Below are 23099 nucleotides of genomic sequence, written 5' to 3'. Positions count from 1 at the left end.
TCGCCGTCCACTCCCTTTTGTGTTCTCAAAAGGGTCATGTGTACTGTAAGCACACGTGGCTGGCCTACCACCATATTATCTTGACCTTTCCAATAAGTAAGGCCATGCCCGATAAGGTCATGATAAAACTAAAACAAAGAATAAATCCAAGCAACACAAAGTACTACTTTAGGTGTGTATCATCCACTGGAGAAAATGTCAGTGAACAACCTGACCAAAAATTGGTGAAAATAGGTAAATGGAATGGGATTGAGTTTTCCAAGTACGAGAACAAGGCTAATCACTTGAAAATTAAACCCAGTGCTCACATATGCTGTAGGAAACCGGAGAAAATTATGCCAGTAATTCAGATGAAACCAGAACGCTTCCTAGTAATAGCAACTTCACATTCTGACTGTGACATGTTTTATCTCGCATTAAGGAAAATAAAGCACACAGTGGTGGAGTTGTCTTCTACGTGTGACTTGGATCCATTGTTAAATGTTTTCTTTCATGCAAAGTCAAGGTTCTGCAATGATAAAGAGCAGGAAGTTGAGAAAACATCTCTGTTCTAATACCTTGTCTATCGCTTACAAAAGTGCAAGCTTGAGAGAGCTTAATAAGCACTCTGACTCCAATCGTCTCTGTAACAGCATCTGAAAAACAACATTGGCTTTGGTACTGCTAACCTGCCCGCTTGCAATAAAACAGAAAAAGAATTTAAAGAAAAAGTGTCAGAGAGATGCAAATTAACACAACAGTGAGGTATCACTACACATGCACCAGAATGGCCAAAGGCCCCAAACGCTGGCAACACCAAATGCTGGGGAGGACGTCGAGCAACACACACTCTCCTTCCCTGCTGGTGGGAACACAAGATAGTGCAGCCACTTTGGCGGTTTCTTCAAAAGTCAAACCTAGTCTTCCGCTAGGATCCAGGAATGATAGTCCTCGGTATTTATCACTAAGAGCTGAAAACTTCGATCCACAGAAAACTCTGCACATGGATGTGCATAGCAGCCTTTGCAGAAGTGCACAAACTTGGACGCAATGAAGGTCTCCTTCAATAAGTGAATGGACACATGAACCGTGGCCCCTCCAGATAATACAATATTATTCACACTACAAAAAAAAAAAAAATAAAATAAAAATAAAAATAAAAAAAAAAGAAATGAGCTCTCAAGTCATGAAGAGACCTGAAGAGAACTTAAATGCATATTACTAAGCAAAAGAAGTCCATCTGTAAAGGCTACGTGCATGGTCTCTGATTCCCACTCTATGACATTCTGGAAAAAGCAGAACTATGGAGACCAGAAAAAGATCAGTGGTTGCCATGAGATAGGAGGAGGGATGAGCAGGCAGAGCACAGAGGGTTTTGGGGGGCAGTGAGATGCTCTGTATGATTTTACGATGCTGGATACACGTCGCTACACATTTGTCCAAAACCAAACAACGTGCACCACCAAGAGTGAACCCTAATGCAAACCGTGGACCCTGAGCCATAACGGTGTGCCAGCGTAGGTTCGTCAATTATAACAAATGTCCCACTCTGGTGGGTGGATAACAGGGAAAGCTGTGTGGGGGCGGGTGTGGGGGGGGGAGTATATCGAAAATCTCTGCACTTCCTTCTCAATCTCACTAGCAACCTAATACCGTTCCAAAAAATAAAATCTTTCATTATTTCCCTTTTATTTCTTTAAGATTTTATGTATTTATTCATGAGACAGAGAGAGAGAGGCAGAGACACAGGCAGAGGGAGAAGCAGGATCCCCGTGGGGAGCCCAATGGGGGACTCGATCCCGGAACCCTGGGATCACGCCCTGAGCCGAAGGCAGACGCTCAACCACTGACCACCCAGGTGCCCCTAAAATATTTAAATAATAGATTTAAGGTGACTTCAATTAATAAGTGCCATATAAAAGCTAGCTATAAGTAATAAATCAAAGTACAACCATTTCATGGTAGAAGAAGAAAAGGTGTGTGTCTGTGTTGCATATCCGATGCCTGCACTATTATTGTGGTTCCTATCTGAGATATTTAGTGTGTAAAATGATCTTCTTGGGGCACCTGGCTGGTTCAGCTAGTTGAGTGTCTGCCTTTGGCTCGGGTCATGATCTCAGAGTCCTGCGATGGAGCCCCGTGTCGGGCTCCCTGCTTCCCCCCCTCCCTCTGCAGCTCCCCTGGCTTGTGTTCTCTCACACTCTCTCTCTCTGTCAGATGAATTAAAAAAATCTTTTAAGAAGAAAAAAATATAACAATAATAATCTTTTCGGTGCAAGTCTTTGGTAGTATAGAGCACCATGCAATGATAGGTCTTATTCCACTTTATGCAGGTTATTTTAATTGACCCTATTCCTCTTTTTTTAAGATTTTATTTATTTATTCATGAGAGACAGAGATAGAGAGGCAGAGGGAGAAGCAGGTTCCATGTAGGAAGCCCGATGTGGGACTTGATCCCAGGACCCCAGTATCACGCCCTGGGCTGAAAGCAGGTGCGAAACCAGTGAGCCACCCAGGGATCCCCTTAATTGACCTTATTCCTTAAAGAACAACAGATTTTATTATTTTTGTGCTGAAGGTACTCACTGAGACTCCTCAAGCACAGTGAAGGCCTGTTCCAAGCCATTGGTAATCACTTAAAAACAAACAAAAACCTGGGAAGGCTCTGTCTAAGGAGGTTAATAACAATATAAAATTCACCAAGCAGAGGGAGATGCATTTAATTAGGAAGTTGCAAACTGACCATAGGGATTGCAGGCGCTTCTCACCCTCCAGTACTAGCTTCCGTCTCCCTGCCTATGGCTGTGTCCTCCAGGGAAATCTCATCCCCCATCTTCTTTACTCACTGCTTGAAATGTTGAGGGAACAAAGCCCACTCTCCTTTGCTCCCCACACCTCCCAACAAAGCTGGCACCTGTAGCATCCCATCAAAATACCGAACAACGTTTTTTTTTTTGCATCACATCTACTGAGGTTGTTGAAAGCTGTGAAGAATGTCGCTTCCACCCTTAGAAGGAGAAAAATGATGGATAACCTACAGAAAACTGAAGTTGCCTAGAGCCCTCCAGCATGGGCAAGACCCTCCAACGAGCGAAGTGATAACTCCAGCTCTGTCAGCTGTCTCAGCATGAGGAGAGCCATCCTTCAACCCTTGCAAGTGTAGGCGGAGAAAAATCATTTTCCCTCTACCTTTGAAGGTTCTTGTCTGAGAACTCTCTGCGTGAAAGGCAGAAGGAACAGGGCAAAGGTAGGGTTGTTATGCAGATTTGAGTCGGTGTCTTCACCAGTGTTAAGAGTTTCCATAATTTCAGCCATCCTCCCCTCTCTGGTACAGAGAAAGAGACACCCTTACAACGGGAAATCTCCCTTAGACGTGTAAAAAGGTAAATTCTACTAGGTTTTCAGACTTTTTCCTATGCCTGCAGCTTCTCAAAAAATAATCGACTCAAAATCATCTTTATGCCAAAGAGGCATGTTTTGCAGTGTCGTATTCTGCTCCCCTTCATAATGTTGGGGAGGAACAATTTCCTCTGCCCCTTAAGGTCCTTACAGCAGAACTAAAAATCAAATTGACGTGAGACACGTCAACAGGAGAAAATCAAATTTACTTTTGTATGTACAAGGAATCCACACAGATTTGGAAATTCCAAAGACAGGCAACTGGAGGCCTATATGAGCTGAGCAGAGGGATGGGGGCCTGGGGATACAAAGGAGAGCAAGACGTTAGCAGGAAGGTGATAGGAGGTGTTTGGAAAACAAAGCTTGCCCTAAGTTTCTTAGGTAAAGAAGCATCTCTCAGTAAGACCTCTCTCCTTGGTACAGGCTCTCCTTTCCAATGTAAATTTACGCAGTCAAGGGAGAGGTAAAGGGCTTTTCCTGAGTCTGCTCAGTTTTGATGGCTTTTAACTCTAAATAATGTTCATGCCAAAGTGGCCCATTTTGAGGCAGCCTGCCATTGGCCCCTACAATAAGCAAGACAAAAATCTGCTAAAATATTAGCCAACTTTTATAGCTCCACTGAGGGCTACTGTGCCAATCTGGAATAACTCCAAGGCCTCTAAGGAAAGTTCTTGAAAGACTTTGAAATTTAATGGATGTCCGAGCTAGCTCATCCATTCGGGTAATCTCTTCCTTCGTTGACCTTCACCAGACTATCTACAACTCCCTCAACTACAATAGCCTGATAGCAGGTGCAAATGATTCCCGTCCCAAGCAATGCAAAGTCAGTCCAGTGGAATGTGACCAGTTTTCACCTTGTCATGTTTTGCCAGTGTGATGTCCTTTTGATGTGTCAACTGTGCTAGGCAGCAAAATGGGAAACCAGTACAAGCGTTGGACAATTTTATGTCCGTTTGTAAATTGATTTCAGCAGTTCGTATTGGATAGCAGATGTGCAAACCAAATATATATCTTACCGATTCCCTCATTATTTAATAAGTTAGATAAAATATTTGGCACTTGCTTATTTTATAGCTTTGAGCATCATGGATTTACTGTTTTATTTTCCATCTATGCTTAGGACCCCAGACACAGGGGAGTCCACACTTATTCGTAAACTCTCAGGTGGTCTTGTTGTTTCTCATGAGAGAGGTTGGAAGCAGAATGGGACGTGAGACAGAGCCCACCTCAGAGATGCAGGCACTTCATTGGTGAGATGACCATTGCCTGCCTGGGGAAAAGCATGGGGACTCACAGGCTTCCCCGAAATTCTCCTTTCATAAGAAACAAAATCCGGGATCCCTGGGTGGCGCAGCGGTTTGGCGCCTGCCTTTGGCCCAGGGCACGATCCTGGAGACCCGGGATCGAATCCTACGTCGGGCTCCCGGTGCATGGAGCCTGCTTCTCCCTCTGCCTGTGTCTCTGCGCCTCTCTCTCTCTGTGACTATCATAAATAAATAAAAATTAAAAAAAAAAAAACTAAGAAACAAAATCCTAAACCTCTGACCAAAGGTACAGCAGATGACATCACCCCCAGGGTCCGGGCACAGATGCCTTGCAACTGGGTCAAAGGTAGCAGACAAACCTAATCCAAGGGGAGGAGCAGAAAATCCTTTTGGCCTCAAGATCCTATGCTGATGACCAGCAGAACTCTGCTATCTCCAGGAAAAGAGCATACCCTCCCTTCCACCCAAGACCAACCATCGATGCCAAGCCACATTTGGCTGACATGGAAGGGAGGCCAAGGATGCTGAGAGAGTCTCACCTCCAAACCCTGGGAATACAAGAGGAGCCTCAATTCTGGGACTAGATTAGGAAGACAGAACAACCCACCCCTTCCCCTCTACACACCCACCCACCCCCGCCCACCCATCATTGCCATCAGGTTAGCATGGATTAACAAGCAACATCAATGCGGTGCTAGAGAAATGAGGGAGCCCACTGAGGCGGGGAGAAGTGAGTAGGGGAAGCCAAAAGCAGAGACCATGAGAAAATGCTCTAGCCTCTGAGATCCAGCCCTAAGCACATACTATTAGTTCCCAACATACACCCACACGCACGCACAAGACAAATGGGAAGCCTGTACTGTCCTGAAGAGCGCTCAAACCCAGCCCCGTTCATTGCCAACATTACTGAGGGGGGAAATGAAACTTATTTCAGATTTTACCAGTTCCTGCCTCTTTTGCAAGCAACCCACATGTTACAAGATGGTGCCCACCCCAACCAAGTTAGTTTTATGCTCTGCTCTCCCCATCTTGAAATTCATGGTGATTTTTAATCAAAGGGCCCCACATTTTCACGTTGTACTGATCCCTGGTTATGATGGAGGTGATGCTGTCCTATATTATTCGGTCTGTGAGAGTCAGCTTTCAACAAGTTAGAGCGTGGCTTCCATACTGCCGTTCGGGAAAACGTGCACGGTCGGCAGGACCCTTTCAAAGAGGTCCTTGGGCCAAAACCCTGTTCATAATAATTCTCAGACACTGTTGCCTTATTTCTCCCTCTCATTCCCTCACTGGTTTGCAGTAAAGTTTTCCAGAGACTATGTGACATGTGGAATTATAACAGATTGAACACAGAAGCCAATATGAGAATCCAGCTGTCTTTTATCAAGCTCACCAGGGAGATTTGCACAGATACAAAACAATGGGACCCTAATCACTATCTTTTTTCTAAATATCGTCATTTTTAATGAAAGATGTTATTTATATTAGCATGCAAAGGGCTTATTGCATTATATGTAAATTTAATATAATAATAAGTTAATATTTCAAATGTTTCTCGGTTTTCATTTCTACTTTGCTAAAGAATGATAAATGTAACCCAGATTAAAAATGTTCTTTGAGGTCCTGAATCATTTTTTAAAAGGCACAGTGGTCCCCAGATTTTTTTTAAAAATTGAAAACTGTTGAGTTAGAGCATGTTGCCTCCTCCCTGCTCCCTAAAATAAAAATTTCAGAAAGGTTAAACGTGCTCAGTGAGCTGATTTGTGTTGACTTGACCATCTAATGATGAACCCTAACCTGACCTTGGGGAAGACCCACCGCCCTTCTTTGCTTCGAATGCTCCATCATTTTTAAATCTCAGAGACACAAATGCCATGTTGTAGAGCTTTTGGGATGTTTAACCCTTTCTCTTCTGTGTTTTTAGAAAGGGCGGGTAAGGATGATGACATATCAAGAGAAAAGACCAGGCAAACTGAAATGTGTGCATACTGAGAGGAATGGGACAGGATTTTGCATATGTGTGTCTACAGGTGTGGATATAGGTGCACCTACAGGTATGGGATTGGTAAGGCATATGACAATACGACTGTCACTGAGTATTAGTGTGAGCAATGAATACTCTTCTCCTTTATGCAAAGATATTCCTGGTCAAGTGGCTCTAGGTGACTTTTCTCTGCAAGGACTTCTTATACTTTATTTATTTATTTAAATTATACTTTAAATCTGCACATGAACCATGATGGTGGTGGCGATGGGTAGATGTTGGAGTTGTCACAATGACATCTGTCATTGAGCAAGTTTAGGATCGTGTTGCGCTTCTGCATTTTTCAGCAAGCTCCCAGACAGTGCAAATATATCAGCCCATGGACCAGGCTTTGAATAGCAAGGAGATGAACACAACCGAGTGGGTCTCTGGCGCGTGTGATCTCGCTGTGCTCCCAGGAAGAGAACGTGAGGTGGATGAGCACCTAGTCACTTTATAACCCAAATGGATACTTGCATAGTACTATTTATTTGGGGCTTAGGTATGTTGAGTATATTTATTTTGGAAAGGACATTTTGCCCAAGTCGTAAAACCTTCTGCATTTTCATGTTGGTACTTAAGGAAAATAGAGTACAATCTCGTTATACTCACTATTACAAGGCCTGCCTCGTAGGAATTCACTCAAAGTCCATAAAATTTTCCATTTTGTCCAGAAAATTTCCTCTAGAAAAGTCCGTGTTTCATCTCAGTGCCAACAACTAGGGGTTTAGGAGTCTGCAATGCAAAATAAACAAGGCAAATGAATTTGAATGGCCATGTGAGAAAATTGTTTTAATCCGTGTTTGTATGACTGATTAAAACATGGCTCTATTTTATAAAACATAAAAATTAAATATGGATGGTCTCCGAAGAGAGCAGTTTACATCCAATTTTTTAAAATAAACCTTTAAGTGATTTACATTTTATTTTTCCTATCTAAGCACCAAAAAGATTTGATTAAAATTTTATCTACTTTGCTATCTGCCGTTTCATGCAATTACTACCCCCTTGGATAGTTTTCTCTTTATTATTCTTTAAAGAAAACCCGCAAAGATAATACATGGATAAAGTTGAAGGATTTTTACAACCAGGCACTTTTCTTGGTTTTATAACACTTACACATTGACAAAATTTTGAGTCAGAAAATCCAAAGTTGAGTTCTGGAGGAGGAATATTGAGCGGTAGGGCAGGCTACCCATTTCTGACATTTCCACACGTGCACTGTACATACACACTTGGGGTGAATGAATGGCTTTGGAGATGGTGAGGCCGTGAGGGACGTCCGCGGCTTCCTGACATATGTATTGTAAGGTGGAAACCTCATGGACAATGATGGCAAGACAGAGTGTACTATTTCCGCATCGATATGAGGTTATTATGGAACCTGTTTTAAATCAAATGGGATGAGCAATTGTATGACATGAGATCCTTCAGTAGCCACTAAACTTGGCCCGGATGTAGGTATCCCATGAAGATAGTGCTCTGATGGAGATACTGAATATAGCAAAGCCTTTTGGTATCCCTCAACTCATCGCAGAACATCTACTGGCCTTGAAAGATACAATGTGGGTTTCCAAATCTGGAGCTGGAGAAATGTCATTGTAAACTCCGTAGGACTGGAGCAGACGGCTTTTCTCCTTCACTTGGAGGGTTTTCTTTACCTAAGGGTTTCAGGATGGCAATACTGGGAAAACAGAAGGTAATTTAGGGAACTTTTATAGAAAAGCAGATGACTGAACCATTTAACAGGAATGTACTTAAGGAGGTGCAGAGCAGATTCAACTTCCTTTAAATGGAAGACAATTCGGGAATGAAATGTATCCAACCAAAACTGGGTTTCATAATGTGGCCAGCGTTAGAAAGAAAACACTACTTCTCTGCTACAATCCATAGCCTTAAGAGTTTTTTTTTTTTTTTTGTCTCTTGATAATACTTCACCCTGACAGTGTAAAAAGGTAGCAACCAATGTTGTGACAAAGAGTTACAGACAGCTCAGATGATTCAGTCTCCTGTGAAGAACATAACCAGGAACAAGATGTAAATAAGAAAAAAATGTCGGAGATGGGGGTGGGGCACCTGGTTGCTCAGGAGGTGGAGCCCATGCAACTCTTGATCTCGGGGTTATGAGTTTGAGCCCCATATTTTGTGCAGTGATTACTTAATCAATCAATAAATTTGAGGAAGATACTGATGTAATTTAAAAACACATCAGTGTGCCCCAACATACACGAACTTTAGGTGCCATTCTTTACTAGGACTTTTGTTTTTCCTTTGGTAGTGCAAGAACATCATAAAATCTATTCTCTTCAATCCCAGGAATGTCCTAGTAGATGAGTAGATTGTGTATATTCTTGAGTGTACTTGTAACTAACCGAGGAGGCCATTCCTTTCCTACACAAAATGTTCCTAAAAATTAATACGGCTTTGGAAGATGAGAAAATCAAGTAACAACCTCTATGCTCAAAAGAGAACATTAGGTCCATAAAACAAAAAACGAACCCCGAAACATTTCTTTTAGACAAAATTGTCCATGACACTAGTCCGGCATTTCCTACTTGTTCTGTTTGTCGTTCTTTGCCTTCAGAATGTCACATGCGGTGGCAAACTGAAGCCCAACAGGGACCTCAAGAAAATGCAATCTCATAACCTGCCTGAGCTTGAATGTGGATTCTTGCCCGGTCAATCCTCTGGTTGACAACTCAGTGCAGACGATAACCTTTATGGAGGCTCACATAGACTCTGAACAGGGGACTCCAATGTGCCTGAACTCCTGACCCATACAAACTGTGAGATCATGAATGTGTGTTATTTTAAGTTTGAGGTAGGGCACTATCTCTGTCAGAGCACGGATTCTGGAAGGTGTCATCCCATTGAACCTTCCTTGGTCTCAATTTTCTTATTTGGATGGTGCAGATAACAATAGCTCATGGGGAGCTGATTAACTAAAATGTACAAGGGAAAGACCTTCCTGAAAGCACCTCAGGCTGTCCTTCTTACTTTAGGTCCTAGATCTAAAGATCTTTAGGTCCTAGATCTATGTGATTTGACGTCCTTTCTTTCTTCTGCAGCCAACACTCAGCTCTGGTTCTCCTGAAGACAAAAGGCGCCCAGTGTCTTCTACTTCATGCATACTATGGTTTTTATTCTCATCATTTTTATTACTCATGGACAAAAGTAACAAATACCTCCCTGATCTGAGGCAGGTTTCAGTAGAAGAGCTCTTTCTCCTTCCTGTGTCTAGCGCTCTTCCAAATTGCAAGGCACAGCATTTTGCACATAGGTTAGACTTATTCATTTAATCATCTATCAAATAAATACACATCGAGGACATCATTTACCCCCAAGCATGGGGATAGACCATGAGGAATTAAAAAGCATGGAAACGTTAGTATAGTTCTTCCAAGAGTTTTCTTTGGTTCCAAGAGTTAAGGTTTTGCTTGGATTTCCTCTCGCTGTATCAGCAACAAAACTCTGCAGCAGAAGGGATGAAGGTCAGACCAGAGTTGGCCAGGATGCTACCTTAATCAAAGCATCATTCCTATTTATAAGATGAGCGGAGCTTTAATAGATAAAACCCTTTCTCCCTACACCTGTCGGAAGTTTTGAAAGCAAATGGTTTGCATTTTTTTTCCTTTGCCAAATTGTTCATTGATATTCAATGACTTTTTACATTAGCATCACTTTGGAATATACACTTTTAAAGATGATACCTCGAAGAGATTCTGTGCCCACATGATGAGTATAACATGCCCACCTCCATCTAGCTCCTTACACTGAACTCTAGATGAATTATGTGTAAATGGACTGACTTAATTCAATTGGGAACATGGTTTGCTCAAGAATGAAAATGAGAATGATTCATTTTCATTAGATGTAAGAAGGCAGAGCTAATTTACGTTAAAAACAAACATTAGGGCAGCCTGGGTGGCTCAGCAGGGCGTGATCCTGGAGACCCGGGATTGAGTCCCACAACGGGCTCCCTGCATGGAGCCTACTTCTCCCTCTGCCTGTGTCTGCGCCCCTCTCTCTGTGTCTCTCATGAATAAATAAATAAAATCTAAAAAAAAAAAAAAACCCAAACAAACATTAAATTTAAATGGGAGTCTAAAAAGAACACTTGAAATATTTAGGGACCCTATAACTCTAAACCATTAGAAAAGACAAATGTCAAACACTTGAACATATCCTTTTCCTATCTATTTTTGATTCTTATCAAACTGAATAGATTTCTTGACTTACTTAATTCTAACGAGAATAAAGCAGAGCAAACACAAAAATCATAAATCACCTCTCTACTAACTGAAATCATATATTCACTACGGTATTTCATGTAGAGTTTAAAAGAAATTCACAATTTGTTCACAAAAAAAAAAAAAAAAAAAAAGGTAAATCATCTTGTTTGGAGCGCTCTGGGCACCCCTGGGGGCTTCTAACAGTTGTTTCACCAGCACATTCTGATTCTATTAATGACTTAAGTCCACAGTACAATGTACTTTTGAATACATTTGAATGGCAATTTGAGATTTCATTGTTGTAATAAGATGCCTCTGCGTACTTTCCTTTCATTAAAATGGAAAGAAAGGAAGCCTTTTTGAAACAAACTGAACAATGGCGCGAGAAGGCGGATGTTAATCTTGACTTCCAAGCTGTGCCCTGTCCCCGAGTTCCGGAATCAACACCAACGGGTCTCACAGAGTCGGCTTGAAGAATGCTGGTTCCTGCAGTGTTCCCCAAGTCCTTAGCTTGGGGCTCTTGAGCAACAATCTGTCATATTCTGTGAACCTAGCTCCGTTTGTCACACCCCCAAAACCATGAGCTCACTGTCTCTCTTTTTTTTTTTTTTTTTTCACTTTCTTGGAGAATCTGGGCTGTAGAAAAAAGCAGTAAAAACATTTACATCGCACTGTTGGAGAATGAGATGTTGAAACACTCACTTTACAACTTAACCCACTGCTTAAATTGCACTGGGAAGATTGCAGAGATTAAATCATAACTCCCGGGAGCATCGATGGTCTAGAACTTCATGAAGGAGAAGGGTCCGTTGAGATATATATCTTTTATATTGCCGCTAGCTGAAACGGTCGGCTCATGGTCGATCCGTCTAGAAGTTCTTAGAAAAAAAAAAAAAAAAAAAGCAAGAGTGTAATGGCAGAGGGAGTTACATAATTCTGCAGGTTATTTTTAGAAGCATTTCCATGCTGTGAAAAATAACTCAGGAGAGACTCACATTAATAATGTGTGTCTAGCTACCTAGGAACACACTGAACATTCTGAGCAGTGGGGTGGGTGTGCTTCCCCTCCATCTCTGAGAAAAGTCTTGCCAACGACTATCCTTGCGTTAGTATTTGGGGACTGACAATGCATGGTGAACGTCATATGGTTTTCATCTCATATTTTTAAGCCTGGGAGTCACTGCAGAAACGAAGGGGCTGATTCAGCCTTCCAGTGATCCCCCAAAACCTTTCTTTTCACCAGTTACCTATTCGCAGGTCTGTCTTTTCTTGCATCCATACTAAACCAATACCTGTACCTGCGTTGCATGCACTCTTCCCAAGATAACATGGAGAATCTACAAATGTCAGCAGAGTTCCACATTTCACTTTGTCCTTAAGGTGGTTTTTTTCCCCCCAAAGTCTGATTTCTTTTGAGAAGAGCCCCATGTTCACTGCAGCTTTATTCAGAGTAGTCAACATGTAGAAATAACCCAAAGGTCCACTGACCGATGAACAGATAAAGAAAATGTGTCCTATATCCATACAAGGGGCTATAAACCCACCTTAAAAAGAAGGACATCCTGCCGTTTGGGAAGTGACACATGGATGAACGTGGAGGACATCATGCTAAGTTGTAATGAGCCAGACACAGGAAGACAAATACTCTGTGATGTCGCTTACATGTGAAATCGACAACTCATCGGAGGAGTGGGTTGAATGGTGGTTGCCAGGGGCTGGATGGAGAGGTGTTGGTCATGGGTACAAAATTCTGGTTATGCCTAATGCATTAAGTTCTAGAAACATCATAGAGTCTGCAATTAGTGATGCTGTATGGTATATTTTTAAATGTGCTAAGAGGATAGATCTGAAATGTTATCATACACACAAAGGAGGGCAGCCCCGGTGGCTCAGCGGTTTAGCGCCGCCTTCAGCCCAGGGTGTGATCCTGGAGACCCAGGATCGAGTCCCACGTCAGGCTCCCTGCATGGAGCCTGCTTCTCCCTCTGCCTGTGTCTCTGCCTCTCTCTCTCCTCTCTGTGTATTCTCATGAATAAATAAATAAAATCTTTAAAAAAAAACATACACACAAAGGATTTATAATACATAAACAAGGTGAGAAGAAACCCTTGGAGGCATGGGTACATTTATGGCATGGATGTTGGTAATGGTTTCACGGGTATATGCTCACCTCCAAACTCATGACATTGTATACATGAAATATGCGTACCTTTGGTGTGCCAATCATAGCTCAATAAGGCGACTTTTTAAAGGCTGTGCTGCTACAAATCACAAAAGAGAAGTTGTCCATTTACCATGGATATGAGTTGGACAACATTTCTAGGAAGGGAATTTTGAGTAGCATATTAAAATTCTTGTCTCCAATGCCAGCACCCTCAGTTGTATAAAGAGTCAAGGCACGTCTGGGAGAAAGTTCAGAAAGCCTTCTCCAAATCCCCGCAATGGGCAAGGTGCATCACCTTGCATTGCCTGCAAGGTGATGAGGATTCGGTGTACCAAATCCAGCTACGTGTCTGAGCTTCTCACTCTTTTCCCATTTCCTAAGTCAGGTGTGGTGTGCTGGGTCCTGGGTCAAGGTGTCCCCTCGATGTTAATATCTCTTCCCAAAATAGGTCTCTAAGCTTTGGCCTGAAATATCTCCCATCTCACAGCCAGCTCATAATTCTCCTTCCATCTCTCCACATAATTTTAATGGTGCATGCTCTGCTTTCTGGTCCTCAGAGAAGGACTTTGGAATTTTAAAACTCCTTGCAGGTTATTTAAAAGATGTCATCATTTCTAGGCATTGGGAACAGCTAAGAAGTTTTTATAAAAGGCATCTCTCTCAGCCATGGTTGGCTTTTTCAGGTGTTAGATGTCTAAAAAATGGCACATGACACAATCTTTAGTGTCATGGGTATTTGGATGAACTTCTTCCCCTGGGCTGTGAGTATCTTCCAGTTGGCATTTGTAAGAATGAGCATCTTGCTGTAAACCAAACTCCCCCTCATAGGAGGTGACAAAATGTTGAAATTCTCACCCAGTTTGGTTGAGTGCCTCGTGACAACCTGCTGATAGTTGGTGGGACAAGATCTCACACATTGTGTGAAAGAGCTTGTGTTTTCTTGCTACTCTTTTTGCTTATGATGGAAACAGACTCTCTCTACTGGGATGGGTTGAATTGCGTTCCTTCCAAAATGTGTGTGTTGAAATCCTAACTGTCACCCCCACGGAATAGGACCTTCTTTGAAGACATAACTGAGTTAAGATGAGGACATTAGTGTGGTCTCTAATCTAGTATGCCTGATTTCCTTCCAAAAAATGGGAGATTTTGATACAGAGACACATACAAGGGGAGACCGTCATCTACAAGTCAAGGGAAAGACCTAGAACAGATCTTATCTTCTTGGGCCTCTGAAGGAACCAAGCCTGCCAACACCTTGATCTCAGACTTCCAGCCTCCAGAACTGGGCGCCAAGCCACTTCTTGTTGTTACAGCAACCCAATCCACGGTGCTTTGTTACAGTGGCTCTAGCAAACCAATGCAATACGTAAGATAAATTTTCTTATTCTTAATATGTGGCAGGCCGTGGTCTACGGTACCTAAAACACACCCCAAACAATAACCACGAGCAGAAATACATGTGTAAGTTTAAATTAGTACGAAATTCTTTCTCCACTCGTAAGTAAAGAAATGCAAATCAACAGTGGTGGGAACCTATATTTTAAACCTTCGAACTGACAGCGATCTAAAACACCGATAACACATAGCAAGTGTTTCGATGGTGAGACTACGAATCAGGTAGCCCTTTGAAAGGGAGCCTTGACCAAGCAGATCCACACTTAAAATGCACGTGGCGGCCGACCCAGCCTTCACTTCCACCTCTAGGAAGGCACACTGAAATACACACTCCCCTGAGGCAGAGACGGTTACGTTTTGGGGTGAGTACGTTACAGAACTGTTGTGTAGCAGCACAGAAATAGGGCAAAAATGGTACTATGACCCTTGGCAGAAATGAAATGACAGTGAATGGAATTTCGGGCAGCCGTGAGCGTGTATGTGTGCACACGTGTGCACTCCTGAGCTCAGCTGGAGTCTTTCCAGAAAGTTACCAGAGAAGGAGACAGGAGCCTCCAGGGAACAGCAGCTCCAAACCTGCTCTCCAGCCATGGTGAAGTCATGCTTCCGTGTCTTTATGGCTCTTGGCCTTTTAGTTTCCCATATGCGCTCCAACTTCTGGTTAAAATCGTCAGTGGGGTATTCCTGAATTCCTTCATTTCCAGTAACACGAGGCTAGACTGGGCTCTGTTTTTGTAACATAATCACAGGCTCTCGATGAATAGTCACCACTCTACAGAGGAGGCTGTGAAAACAGAACCATGCAGCTGGCCCCGGCTTATTCACCTCCATCTACACTGAAGCCCTTGAGCGCTCGATGCTGTTGAAAATGCAACCTGCTCTAAGATAAAGACTAATAATCAGTTCATTCCCGGGCAAAGAAAAGGCCAATCTTGCCTGGAAGGTAGCCGATATCTCTGAAATAACCACATCTTGAGATCATTCATCACAACATCCTTCTCGTACATAAGAAACCTACATTTTCAGGCCCGGGTTAAAATTTGCCCTGTTCACGCATTTGTATCGTATAACTGATTTGATTACGAGCACATCTTACAAGTTGTGTTTTGTGCTTAAAAGTAAAGAAGCGATCATTGATAGTAACCAAAACATGGACCACAGAATTTGAATCCAAGAGCTACGAAGGGAAAAGTCTGACATCTTAGATATGCAGGTTTCTTTCCAGGTTCCAGAAATTATGCCAGGAAGTATGACAAATTTAAAATATTCTCAAGTGCCGACAATTTTCAATGCCGCCGCTGAGCAGACAGGCTGTAATTGTTAAGAACACTTCTGACGAACCCGCGGAAAAGAAAGTACTTGACATTTATTTAATTGTGCTGCATTAAAAGGTGAGCAGTTACCAAAGTGGATATTGTGATGATTAGCAGCTTGTGTGTAACAATAAGATACGGATTTGAACTCATCGCCTTTGGAAGTTGGCGAGGCCTCTTCGGTCAACCAGACTTTGAGTGATGTATACACATCACGTTAACAGAGGTGCTCCTGCAGAATTCAGGAAATCTGACAGCTTGACATGATAGACGCGGGAGGCTGCTTGCAGGTACTGAGCCAGCTTTTCTGTCCTAAAACTGAGTCACTCTTGCCAAGGTTTGAGCATCTCCGGGCAGGCCAGAGGGCCCTGAAGTTCAGTCCTGAGCTCCGGTACCATTTCTCGGATTCACTAGTATTGTGTTGAACCCTCAAAACCCACATGTTGAAGACCCAACCAGCAGCACCTTGGAATATGACCTTACTTGGAAGCGGGATCAATGAAGATGGGATTAAGTTGAGACGAGGTCATAAAGGTGGGCCCCAATCCAATACGACTGCTGCCCTTATAAAAAGGGCAAATTTGGAGACACAAACACACACACACACACACACACAGAAGGCTGTGTGACGATGAAGCCAGAGGTGGGCATGATTCATCCGCAAGCCAAGGAGCAGCAACGATGGCCGGGAAACCACCAGAAGCTGGAGATAGGCATGGATCAGACTCCCTCCCTGCCCTGGGAAGGAAGCAACCTCGCCCCCCTCCCCCCATGCCTCTATCTCAGACTTCCATCCTCTATACTGGTGAAAAGATAAACTTCAGCCAGGACTGCTGTCACTGCAGAAAGCCCATGGCCAACAATGAGGACGGGGCCATCGATCCGTTCCATCATGGGCAGGACATCCCTTCTGTAGGACCAGGCTAGACTCCAAAAATTTTGAGGAAAACATGCTGAACCCTCCTCGAGAAACTATGTTAGATTAAGACCTGTACTTGAAAGGTTTAAGTAGACCCTCTGGCCAAGCCCTCTGGAAGTTGGGAAAATCTTACAACAGTCCTTAAGGGAAAGTTATGCCCCCAGATTAGAATTTCCATTTGCATTCCTAACGAGATCCTGTGGCTTCTGGTAGATGCGATTTTAGAGCATGAGTGAGGCCAGCCTTCAAGTCGACGTGTGTGAGCGTCTCCTACTGGAGACAGCCCAGCAGATCCTAAGCTGGGACGCTACACGAAACATGAGTAAAAGGCAGTTGACCACACAGAAGACAAGAGAACATGAAACAAGTTCTTGGGTGTGGTGCTCATAGGTCCCGTGGGCAAAGGTCCCCCATGTCCAGTGTGGCACGGATGATATGGGACGTCAGTTCCTTGGAGACAGAAGACTTCCTGGATGATCAGCTTGGCTTGAAGTCTCCCAAACCGCCTTTCCCAATCTTCATATTCCTGTTGTCTCTATTTGCACTGACAGCCGGACTTTCATTGAGCTCTGGTGGTTCTCCCAGCCTCACCCAGATCCTACCCATTTCTGCCTCGGGCAGGTGTTTCTCCTAAAACCATCCCATCCGAATGAATCACGGTTTGTCAGTTCTCTAACTAAGGTCCATCATAGAGTCGCCTCATCAGGGATCCCTAACAAGCCCAGGCATCCTCCTGCATAACCTCTTCCGTCCAAGAAGGTACGTCTGTTTTCCTAAAATAGTAGCTGTTTTCGGTAAAAGGAGAAGGTAAATCTTCGCCAACTCACAAACAGGTGGAAAAAAATGCCCACAGCTTTCAGATGACTCTGACCATTCTGGGGGGCCACGATTGTTTCAAAAATGATTAGAGGTTACGGGGTGCCTGGGTGGCTCACTCTGTCAAGCGTCTGACTCTGGCTTTCAGCTCAGGTTGTTATCTCAAGGGTCGTGAATTCAAGCCCCACAGCGGGCCTCCTCTCCCTCTGCCCCTCCCCCCTCGTCTTCTACAAAAAGGTAAATATAGACATAAAAAATGATTAGGGTTTAGTTTTGGTGAAAGTATAAGATGCCCAAGCAGTTGTTACATGTTTACAGTCACAAAAGTCTGGCTGCGTCTGATGCATGTACATAATTTGGGGGGGGGGGGGATCTTCTTCAGGACCGAAACAAAGGTAAGTTAGAGGTCATGAATATCAATATTAAAAAAAAAATAGTCTGACATGTAGAATTAAGCAATGAGTAAGAGAAGAGCTAAAGACAGTTGAATCCCAAGATGTATTATACCATGATTTCTATTTTTCTATTTTTTCTGTCTTCTTCTTTTTTTTTTTTTTTTTTAGTTTACTCCTAAGCTGTCCCAAATATATATACTGTATTTAGGTCAAAAGCTAGGCTCTGTTACTCAGTGATACCAATCTGGGTTGACCTGGATAGCATTTTTTTTTTTAATGGCTTTTTTTTTCCCTAAATCCTAACACCCAGGTCCATCTCTAGTTCACAGAAATCTTGATTGAACTGGTGGGACCTGGGATTCCTACCAGGCATGAGTGGTTCTAAACCCCACCCCTTTCCTCCCTCCCCCAGTAATTACAACATACAGCTGAAGTGGAGAAGGCCCATCTCCCATGTTTGGCTGCCTTGTTAATTTTAAGCAATCTAAACGATCAAATCTGTAATGCAAGGTTGTCCACAGAAATGCATAAATGAGATAAAAAATATTTCCTAAGATCCTAGCTGCTTTAAACAGCTATATGATAGTTTTACAAATAATAAAATTGGCAGAGCTTTATGTGTAATAGGAGCTAAGTGATTTATATCTGTTCATATTCATAAGAAACTCAAGGAAACATGATAACATGATCTTCCTTTCGATCTAATGTAAGGATTAGTTATATTCTGGAATGTGAATAAGATGCTTTTGTATTTTTGTAGGATTTATTCTATGAAAATGAATAGTTGCTTTCATCGATGAGAAGTTTCAATGCACTGCACAAATAGATCAGTTGAAATACAAAAGCACATAGTTAGGAACTTTTGACTAATGGAGATATAATTTCAGATTCATTCAATCGCACTCCTTGCTTCCACCCCCTGAAGAGATCCAGCAAGCAAATGTAAACAGATAGGAAAGAATTTCTAGATCTTCGCTATGTGATAAAAATACAGGGCTAGCCAAATGTGTAGCTTCAAATTTTCAAGAAACCTCTTTAAAAATAAGCAAAGCAAAACAGGTGAAATCAATTTTGGCGATATGCGTGATGTGGCCAAATATAGACAAAATATCGTCAATCCCGACATGCAGTCAATATAAAGATATTCATAACATATCTGACATTCTTTGTGTCTGTTTGAGACCTGATGTGTATTTCCCACTTTGAGCACATCTGAGGTTGGACTGGCCACGTGTCACAGGGGGTTCCCACCTGTGCAGCAAAGGCCTGCATCATTGTTTTCTCCAGGCAATAACCTGTGAACATGTAATTGATATCCAAGTATCGTAGCATGTTAGAGATGGATGAGGTCGTAAATATGCTCTAGTCAAGAGGCATTTTACCCAGCATAAGTTTAGGACTCCAGAGAGTGTAACTGGCTTGTCTAAGTCACAAAATCAATAACAAAAGTAGGCCTAACCTCATTTTCAGCACTAGATTGATATCTTTTATACTCGTGTGTGTGCTTGAATTTAGTTACCACATACTTTTTTCCTACTACTAGTGTCCTAGAGTCACATACTTCCTTGGAAGTATAAGTGTATTCATACACCTACAAGGAAATGAACTCTGTTGACAAGTTGAATGTGTTTGCAAGAATTCTCCCATTTGGACCACCAGATGGGAACACGGCCCACCTACTACCTTGATTGTAGCCTTTTGGGATCCTGAGCGAGGATCCAGCTAAGCCATACTTGAGAGGCACAGAAACTGTAAGATAACAACTGTCTATTGTTTTCAGCCTCTGTGACCGAGACAATTTGTTTAACAACCATACAAAACAAATATCCTATCTGTTCCCTGAATTTCATCAAATGTACGCTACGGATTACTGATGACTTCTTAACGTGGAATCAATGATTAATTTCTTTAAGACGCTCCTTCAAAGCAAGTGGTTGTGGGAGAGTGAATAAATTGGATCACTTGAAAAGAAATTAACTCATACTTTTTATGCATTGGTAATAATACCTTTCAGGTTTATTTGTCAGCTTTCTTGTTTGATCCATTGAGATGAAACAATCTTAAGGGAAGTTGCAATTTCCTTTTTAGAAAATCAAGTAACTGGGGTTCCCATAAGACATTGTCATTAAAAAAAAAAAGGCTATGAATCTTTCTTAGGGACATGATGTACAAAGGATCAAGATTTTCAAAAATTATGGTGTGGAGTTACATAACAAGAGAGGGACAATCAATTTTAGATTTTGGTCAGGGGTCGCAGTGTGAGCTTCTACAGCATATGAGGACCAAGGGCTTCAATGCCAAGGCTTTATAAATGATCCTGCTTATACATCTGAATGATATCTTAATAGCTGCTCCATCAGGGCAACTTCTGTTAGTTCACAAAAAGGCCATTGCTCATTTATTAAAAGCCTTTGGCATTGTAATAGAAGAGAGAGAAAAAAATCAATGTGTTCACTTCAACAGTCAATAGATTGCTGATGTTTGGGGGTGAGTGCAGAAAGTATATAATTGCAGAGATCTTGAGAAAGGAGAAACCTCATATTTAAATCTTTCACACAACCAAGAGACCAAGAGAGGGTCAGATGTTCTGAAACCATGGGTTCTTCAAACAAGTACTTTCTAAGTAGAACTCACAGTTGGTCTAAGAAGTAGAAAAAAAAATAGCAGCTAAGCAATATTAATTTCTTAGTACGTTCAGATCCTCGAATGATGAAACAATAGGGATAATACTCATAGCTTGATTAAATATTTATTCTAAATCACTCGCTCTGTTAAGGACTCTAAAAAGTCCACACTTTATCTCCATAATGATTGTGGTGGAGGGAATATTTATCCCAATTAATAAATGAGCTAAATGTGTCAGAGAGAAGCAAAGTATGTTTGGATTCAGAACCAAGGTCTCCAACTCTCTGCTTCAGTGATGTTATAACAGAATTGTCTGTGCATTAGTTCTGTTTTACCATGTAATGAATTATCCTGCAACATAGCAGCTTAACACATTGATTAAATGAAACAATTTATTACCTTACAGTTTCTGCAGGTCAGGAATCAGGGCATGGGTTGGGTGGGTCTGCTGCTCAGGGCCCCACATGGGTACAATTAGGGTGCTAACTGGCTGAGAAGAGTCTGCTTCTAAAGTCACCCAGGTTGTGGGCAGCACTCAGTTCCTTGCAGCTATAGTACTGGGGACTCTGGCCATGTCTGGAGATTTGGCAGAGGCCACTGTCATGTCCCAAAAGCCATCTTCAGCAGCTCACCAGGTGCACCTTCCAACAGAACCAACTACTTCTCCAATATCACCAACCCAGAGTCTCTAGAGAGAATCTGGTGGCAGGATGGAGTCCTATGCAGCATAAGCAAACATACAAGTGACATCCTAAGATCCAGGACGCACCAAGGACAGGGGCATATCAGAGTGCTCTCCCACAAGATGGCGGCCAAATTCTGTCCAACACAGGTGCAGCCTGAATCAGCTTCTCCAGTCATGGTTGCTGACTTCAATGACCCACAGCAGAACTTTTTTTCTTGGGGAAGACTCCAAAGAACTTCCATCTGATTAATTCAGACCAACCCCTGATAACCTTCCTTTAGTTGCACTTGATAACAATGAATGTAGAGTCATAAATTACATCGGCAATCTCCCTTAAGGTTTTCCATAGCTTATGTCTAGAAACTAGTCATTTTTTTTTTAGATTTTACTTATTTTTTGAGAGAGAGAGCATGAGAGAGAGTGTGGGTGGTGGAAGAGGCAGAGGGAGAGGGAGAAGCAGATGAAGGACTAGATCCCAGGACCCTGAGATCATAACTTGAGCCAAAGGTAGGTAGACACTTAAATCACTGAGCCATCCAAGTGCCCTAGAAACAAGTCATTCTAAGGGAGGGGATTATGGAAAGGTGTGAGCACCAGGGAAGAGGCATCATCAGGATCATCTTAGAAATATGGCGTCCATCACACTATATTTGAAACGCTGATGCACAATATGTGAGAATCTACAATTCCAATCACAGCTATCTGTGATACAAGTTCATAAAAGAAATACAGATATTTTTCAGGTATAAAGGACTCCAAAAATATTTTATACTTTATAAAGACACTATGAAAAGATATACTTCAGCACAAGAGTAATAAACTCTATAGGAGGTACTAAGTTTCAATGTGCCACATAAGTAGAGGCCATATGAGCTATTTTGGTAAATCTATAAGTACAATTAATTGCAAAAATGATGTTAATGCAATATTAATATTTATACAGAAAAGTGAGCTGGAGTAGAAATGCTAAAACAATCTGAGTAAGGACTCAGGGGTGGGGAGACCTATGTGACCAGCGTGAGCACATACACAACATTGTCTCGTGCAGAAAGAGGATAAAGTGACTTAGGTGATTTCAAGTTCACTAAGAAATGGGAAAGCTGAACATTTAAAAGGCCAAGTGGGGAAAAGTAAAAAAATAAAAAATAAAAAAAAAACTGAGAGAGGAAAGAAGGAAGGCAGGGTGAGAAATGGCAATGCAATGTGAGAGATAGTAGGAATATGTCCAATTATATCAGAAATCACAGTCACTAACCCCTCATCCTCATTAAAAGGTACAGACAGGCTGGATTAAAACTAACTAAAGAAAATAATAATGCAGCTCCACACTATTTACTAGCAACCCATCTATAACAGAACAGCAAAAAGCATTTGAAAATGATGGGAATGAAAATGGCACCATAACCAGAATGAAGCAGACATACAATTGAATTGAAGGCGAAAGCAGGGGACAGAGGTCAGGATATTACATCACCAGAAAAACATCCCGCCCACAAAAAAATGCATGATAATCTGAAACTTGCCTTTTAAGGCTAACAACAGTCTTGACAGACCTAACATTCAAAATGAGAGAATTACTCAAAGATATTTTATTTTTTTAAGATTTTATTTTTTTAAAGTAATCTCTATACCCGAGGTGGGGCTTGAACTCACAACCCCGAGATCAAGAGTCACACACTCCACCGACTGAGCTGGCCCAGGTGCCTCTTCCAACAATGTAATTTTTTTTTAGGATTTTATTTCTTTGACAGAGAACAAGTGGGGGGAGGGGCAGAGTGAGAGTGAGAAGCAGACTCCCCACTGATCAGAGCTTGATCCTATGACCCTAAGATCATGTCCTGAGCCTACGAAGGCAGCCGCTCAACCAACTGAGCCACCCAAGCCCCTGA

Source organism: Canis lupus, chromosome X (assembly GCF_003254725.2).
Source record: "Canis lupus dingo isolate Sandy chromosome X, ASM325472v2, whole genome shotgun sequence".
Classification (NCBI taxonomy): domain Eukaryota; kingdom Metazoa; phylum Chordata; class Mammalia; order Carnivora; family Canidae; genus Canis; species Canis lupus.
Note: the sequence above shows the minus strand (reverse complement) of the source record.